The following is an 8,091-nucleotide window of genomic DNA, read 5'->3' as shown; positions in this document are numbered from 1 at the left end:
ATACCAACATACAAACTGAACCATCTTCTAACACAATTTGATAACTTCGAGAAAATACAGAAGAACTCTACATCCCTACAAATAATAGTTTTCAGTAAGACGTACCTTATTCAAAATTGATTTATTTGTACGAATATGTATTTATTATTATATTATATTATGAATTATGATGGAACATCGTTAACATAATAATATATTTCTTAATTGTTCACATTAATTTTAGGCTCCAAGACAAAAACAAGAATATTATCATAATATCAACTAATTAAGCCTTATAAGGAAACAGGACAAAAAGTTAAACATTCAAATTAAACACCGAAATTTCTAGATAATTCTAAAATAGTGTGCAATCAATACATTTCGATACATATATCAAAAGCTCTAAGACTAAATAAGGAAGCACTATTGACCTAAAATTTTTATATTTGGCAAAAGTGAAGGCTGAGGTTAGAACTTAGAATACAATTCAATAACAATTTGTAATTTAGACAATTTCAGGAGCCCTCTTTATTAGTCTTTTAATAGTATTTACCAATTTTTTTAAGTATCTATATCTATACATATATAATAAATCTGTAGAAGGGTCAATTCTGTACATTGAAAATATTGAAAAAATAAATAGCAGGGGGTGTTACTGGATCGATACCAAACCCAAATATGTGATTAAAAAATTTTTTGTCTGTCTGTCTGTCTGTATGTGAAGACATCACGTGAAAACTAACGGTTCGATTTCGATGAAACTTGGTATAATTATACCTTATTACCCTGGGCGTAAAATAGGATACTTTTTATCCTGGAAAAATACGTAGAAAAAAAATTAATCTTAATTTTTCAGTTTTATCCTGACGTTGTTCTGTAGAACCGCGAACACACGTTGCGTTTTATTATAGGCCTAGCCGTATTTGGGTCCAATAGATATTTATAAGATGTCATTGTCAGAGTTAATCAAAATGGAGACCATCCACGCGAAGACCGACATCCGCGCGGACGGAGTCGCGGGCGGAAGCTAGTTTTTAATAATAATAAAAACTAAACCCAATCCAACTAAAAAAGTATTTTGAGCAAAAAACCCCCATTTCGTCATAAACATATTAGCATAGGCCGAAGGTAGAAGGCTCACGTTCATATTTATTATATCCTAAAATGGTCTACAGATTAGCTAAGTCTGGGAAAAATAATTACCCTCATAATATTCATGGTTTTAACAACATTAGAGCTTTGAAGGTTGTGTTTTATGATTCATTTAGATACTGTGTCAAAAAAATACCAAAATTACATATTTAGGTAATTATTAAAATAGTGCATACCCTTTATTTTTCCGTAAATTACATTTATTCTAATACATAATATATTAGAAGGTACCTACCTAACCTACAACTTTTTACTTGAGGATATTTTCATATTTGTTACGTAAACATTAGTTATGTCACAAAAAAATTAAGGTGGTGAATTAGGAGATTATAATATACAGGGAAAAGCTGAAAAACGTTGACGGGAAAATGAATCGAGAGAAAAGCTAGTTTTACGAAACACACTTTCACAAAAATTAACTTTTTACCCCATAAAGGAAATCAACTACTTATTGGCATACACTACAGAAAAAAATATTGACTAAAACAAAATTTATGAGAATATTTTATATTATAAATTTTAATAAATAGATGCATCTGCATGATATATAAAAATATATTAGTTTATATGAATCATCTTATCGTAGTATCAAGACAATTTAAATATCGTGTTAGGTGATCAATCTTAGTTATGACCATAGAAATCTAAATAACAAGACACATAGAAGTGCTGTAATGTCATAATTCGTATGAAAACCGCTGTCGCCAAAATCAACACATTCAAACCGAAAGCTAAACAGTACACACAAGTAAACTATGCCTTTTATTGGACAGCTTGATTTTAGTGAAAACTAACTTATCTATTAAATTAAGCTTTTGAATATGTATCCTAACGCACGAATTTACGGTTTATTTTAGAATAACATCCCTAAGTATATGAGACTTTTTGCTCCAATACGAACAAACGTGATAATAAGAATGGTCGACTGTGTCATTCATTGTTATTTCGATTACTATGGTGACACTCGTAATACTTGTAAATATTCTATAATTTTAAGGAAAAACGGCATTATTTCTAAAAAAAAATATTTTCCGATGAAATATTATTCCTTTATAAGTATAATTACAACTTGTGGAAGAATTTCCGCAATGGGAATTGCTGAAACACACCATGTATACACTCATACGTCTCCAGAGCAACTGAACAGTGACGAATGCACTGGTGATGTACAAATCACCTGAGTGGCGACAAGGTCACGCACGCTTACGACTTCTAGTGTCTTGTTATTTAGATTTCTATGGTTATGACCAACACCATATGGAAATTTTATTTATTAAATTATGTTTATGTAATAATAAGTTCATTTTCTGGAAAATGCATACAACTCTTTTAGTGGTTCGAGATTATATCGAGCATGCTATAAAAATATATTGTTATTTTTATAGCTGTTTCAAGTTTGATGTGATGAAATATATTATCACTGTATTATACATAGACATAATATAATTTTTTTTTTGCTTAATGAATATGTTAATACATTTATTATTTAATATAGGTAATATTATATTTGATGTAATACTGTTGTAACAAAAAAGTGTAAAACTAACGTGAGAACTGTATATTTCATTAACTATTCAATTTAATATTTTTTTATATCTATCCAGTTAGTCTGTGTATATAATATTATAATAAATAAGAAAATGAAATGACGCGGATGCTTTACATTGCGTTTCTTAATTTACCGTTCGTTCCGCTTTTTTTGAATTCTTTTTTATTATAATTAAATATATCTAAGTATAATGACGTTGGTATGCAAAAAGCCTACGCCTGGATGTTAACTTCACTGTAAGTACAAATTACCTAGTTAGATAATATAAATAAATATGTATGTACTATATAAATGAAAATCCTACAAATACTATTAAAATTCAAATCCTGTGTCAAATCTAGAATATTTTTCACACTTACTGATAAATTTTTATTTTATTTACATATTTAATAAATAGATTCAAAAGCACCTGTGTTTAAAAGTATACTCAAACAATAAAGCAGGCGACTCACTTTCTGCAAGGTTGTCACCCATTAGCGGTCGAATTTTCGGGGACTCCACGAGCGAAGCAGCAAAAGCTGGTTTCTAAAATAATACTAGTCTTTCTTCTTGAAGATGCATATATGTCATAAAAGTTTGGAAACACCGAAGCTGGTAACTTGTTCCAGCAGCGTAGTTTTTGCTAAGAAATTATGAATGTAGTATGTATTAACTCAAACTAAAAACATTATGGATATCGGGTTAATTGAATTATCACTTTGTGTAGAGCAGTAGATCCAAGAAGCCAGTTTATATTTTTAATGTTTATTTTAATAAGTAAATATTTTTTGGACAAATTAACGAGCTATAACGGGTTTGTTACATATTTAACACAACCCATTATTATTAATTATTTATATAAAGGTATTATTTAAAATCGACCAAAACAAACAAGATGTCACAGTATTTTATTTCTTCTAGAATGATATTGATGTTGTTCTAAAAATCTAACTACGTTAGTATATAAGGGTTGCCCAGATAAACAAACCGATTTTCAACTATTTTAATTTAATTTAATTTATTATTAAATAAATCAATTTTTTATCCGCAATTTTCCCGCTATTATTATGTACGAGTAGTAAATGTGTAATAGCATTATTATAGGAACATCTCTGTGTAAATATAATATTAATATTTATTTATATGCTTTCTTTTTATAACTTTACTTATTGAAGGTTTTGGTTAAAATATTTGTTGCGTTTATATCATTAAACAGAATACATTAATATTATATCAACTTTTGAATTGAATGATATTATGACGCTTAAATAAGCACAAGGAAATAATAAATACATTATTGTAATATAAGAGTATGAATTTTTTCTGCGAAGTGATTAATATTATTTACTATATTTTACAAATATGTATTTATGAAAAAAATGTATGTATGTCACGTAGGCATCCAGCATCCTTAACCAATTCTTCGTGAGTACCAAAACGTCTTTGTTAAAATTTGCGGAAGCAAACAAATTATGTATAGCAATTAAAATAAATATATCACCATATTATATGTTATGTGTATCATTATTTTTAATGTAACCGGCCTACGAGATATTTATATTTTTTTACTAAGGTATTAATTAAAAAATATTAATTAATCTAAAAAAGTTGAATGAATGTAGATCACTAACCTATGTACACTGTTATCAGTGGGTAGTGGTAGTAGTACTTCACTGACTCTACCTCGAAAACTTCGCAGGGACGTGTCACGTGCTTAATAATATGTTTATTTTTAGCGCCTTATTTATAATTATAGCAAGTTTAATGTTCTACTTGAAAATCCTAATTTATAGCAGGCAGAATTTTTCGTAATATAAATTAAGTAATATTCGCGTGTAAGGATAGCTAATTTTTCTGTATAAAAGTATCATGTACAATCCTCAGAATAATTTATATCTATAAGTGACTTGTATACTATCTTAATATTATTTATAATTGTATACTAATATAAGAGACCTTTGAAACTCAAAACGTGCTCAAAACACATATTATTATTATTTATTTCTATTGAATGGGATAAACTAGCGCCATCTATATTTAATCCTTTGAACTGTTATAACTAATCAATTTATGTCGGTTCACTGTTAAGTATCTAATCATGTAATAACAATTATTATTGAATGGATAAAGCATACTTACTACCACTGCTTAAGTACATAGATGGCTTATAAGATATAACAAGTTATCTTTTGATTTGTCGAATTGATGCACATAATTAGTTGGAAATCGATGAACATGATCTTTATTCTTTAAAATAAAACAATACCAATTATTATCAATAATACAGACATTTTTAGAAATTTCCTTTTTAAACGTAAATGTCATGTTTTTTCACAAATTTTTCACTCAATTCCGTTTCAAATAATTAGTGGACATAATATTCATCTTGAATGTAATAATTCAAATAAAATGTTCGTTATCAACGCCCCGAGCTTTTGCTAGGTATTTAAAACAAGGAAATAAATTTAGCCTTATGAAATATGCTGCGCAACCTTTATGGTGTTGTGGATCAGATTGTATAATTATTCATCATCACGTCATTTTTGATCTTTAAATTAAACTGTTAAGCTGTAAAATGCAATATCCTTTTTATTATACTGTGTAATAAAAGTAGAGACTATTATTATTGCATATTTTTTGGCTAATTTCTGGATTATCCTATTTAATCATTAATGATTTCGTCACAGTCTGAATAATTGTAAGTTATTGTATGAAATACTGTAACGACACCCCATTATAGTTTTAATGTATGTTAAAATATAATGAGTAAAAATAAATAATTAGAACTGAGGGAAATAAGTACACGCACTACACTCGGCACTCACACACACACACTCACGCACTCAATACATATTATTATAATATATATTTTTTTTAAATAAACTTTTTGTAATCAAACCGAATTTTTCTTTTGCTTCAAAAAATGTACTTAGTTTAGTATTTATAAGGAGGAACGCTGGCTCTTGAGACACAGAGTTCCTGCATACATATTTTTTTAAAGTTAATGTTTTTGGCAAAATAAAGATTATATTTTATTATTATTTATTATAATAAAAAATATGTACTTTTTATTACCAACTAAGTAGTTACCAGTTAACTTAGCGTAAACCTCAAAGAAAAAAATATCTCAAATATTTCAAAACATAAACATAAAAGATATAAACATAGATATAATATATAGATTTCGCAACATTAGAATGATAGATAGATATATTACAATCTTGCCGTGACTATAAGAAAGCGGTCGAATGTCACGTAGAGGCGCTGCTCTGCGCATAATCACCGAAAACAAAAGCTGTCATCTTATCTTTCTATCTTGTTTTATCATTTTGCGCACACTTGATTACACAACTCTTAATTTCATAAAAAAATATTTGATTGTTTTACCTTTTATTGTGTTTTTAAAGTGAAACTTTTATTACATCGTCTCAAACTTTTTGGTCTGTGTAGCGCATGTCGCGTGTATCGCGGCTGCCGAGTAGGTATACCTACTCGGCAGCCGACCGTCACGCGACATGCGCTACGCAAAGCAGTGTTCGGAACCGTTCGAACAGTTTCACTTTTACCGTGGTTTCATAAAACCACACAACGTTTTTTTAGTTTATTATTATTTTATAATCAAAATTACATGTTAACAATTTATAAAGATTTTATTTTAACAAAATGGCCGTGACATCAATAAATTATTACAACTGTTCATCTTTTTTTTATAAAATGTTTTCTTCATCGTCTTTCAATCCTACACGTGCATACAAGAAATGTTTTGATTGTCTCTATTCATGATGGTGACTGAATAAGGAATTCGTTATGATATCTATATGTATACATATGGGTACAAATTACACATATAGGTAGGTACAACTACTTAACAGCTAATTAATAATTTAAATTTTTGTTGTTAGCGATATGAACGATCTGTTTAGATGGCGCAGTAACAGAAAGAGAAACTTTCATACTTGAGACTTGAGAGTGGTAAAAGAATAGGATTGTATTTGTAGTATACCATATCTATGAAGAAGTAACTCTTCATAAGGAAACAATCGATGGTGCACCTATTGTCGACCGCTTATGGAACAGTGAAGAATGCACTTTGTTCTAATTAGTAATGTAAGCAGTTTTATCTTTGTACGTACATAAATGTATAATAAACTGTAGAAAAAGATCATTTTCTCGTTTTTTTCTATATATATCATTTCTTTCTATCATTTTATCTATTTCAATAAATCTTACGTCCGATCCTTCAAATTAATAAAAGAAAGAAACAAGTGGTTATTTATTATTTAACAAACCGGAACAATTAAACAACTTTAAAAATACTAACAGCATAACATTGGGTATCAAATTGAAATGGAACCTTAAGAGAACCTTAATATAAATTATTAGGAATTATAATAATTGATAGGTACCTACCTATAACATTTATGCAGTCGGTAAAAAATACAAAAATAGTCATCTTAATAATTAATATCAGATAATAAAATAAAAACATAGACGCCCTACAAAAACGAGGAGCATCCAGATAAATAACTAGTGATATTTGCGATAGTTATATACATAGGTAATAATAATAATAATTTACAGAATTGAGTTAATCTTTACCAATAATATAAATACGAATGTGTGTTTGTTTGTCTTTCTTTCACGTCGCAACGAAGTGAGTGCTATAATATTATATTATATCTAATGTGATTTGTAAATTGATTGTCCAGAAGTTTGCGTAAAATTTGGAATGAAATAAGTTGTAAAAATAGGTGATGAATGTTTTGTGGCAGGAGAAACCGAGACATGCAGCTAGTATTATATAAATCGTTATATAATTAGATTGAGGTGGAATTATTAATGTTGTGAATTTGCACCTTTTTAACAGACACGTAAAAAATATCTTCTTTATTACATTTCTTTAAAATTTTCATTTTAAGTATTTAAAAATGTTCTTGATGCACCAAGTTCCTATTAGGTTAAAAAACGTACAAAATGCCGTCTTTACTAAAAAAATAACGAATTTTAATTTGTTACATTAACATACTTAACATGCATTCGCAGAAAAAAAATACATCACGAATCACGATATGTACATATAACATATTTTATTATCTATTGAACTAGATGACACCTGCAACTTTAGCTATGTATATTGTAATTTTCAAAATAAAAATTATCTACCTAACTAATTCCTTAAAAAATTGCCAGTAAAAATTGTTTTTTTGAGCTTGGTCGAAAAAAAAAACAGAATAATTACAATTGGGTAGCTAGTAGCTCCACGGCTTCGAATATACTATAGAATACTATAGAAATAAAGAAATTAAATAATTTATTTTATTTTATTTTTAAACATCGATATTCATCACAAATATTTGCCGTGGGTGGGAATCGAACCCACGACCTCTGGCTTGGAAGGCAGTGGCGCTACCATTGATCGGAATTTTCACTCC

Source organism: Colias eurytheme, chromosome 21, assembly GCF_061535395.1.
Source record: "Colias eurytheme isolate Ceu_HAF_F1 chromosome 21, ilColEury1 Martin Lab GWU primary, whole genome shotgun sequence".
In the NCBI taxonomy this organism is placed as follows: Eukaryota; Metazoa; Arthropoda; class Insecta; order Lepidoptera; family Pieridae; genus Colias; species Colias eurytheme.
Note: the sequence above shows the minus strand (reverse complement) of the source record.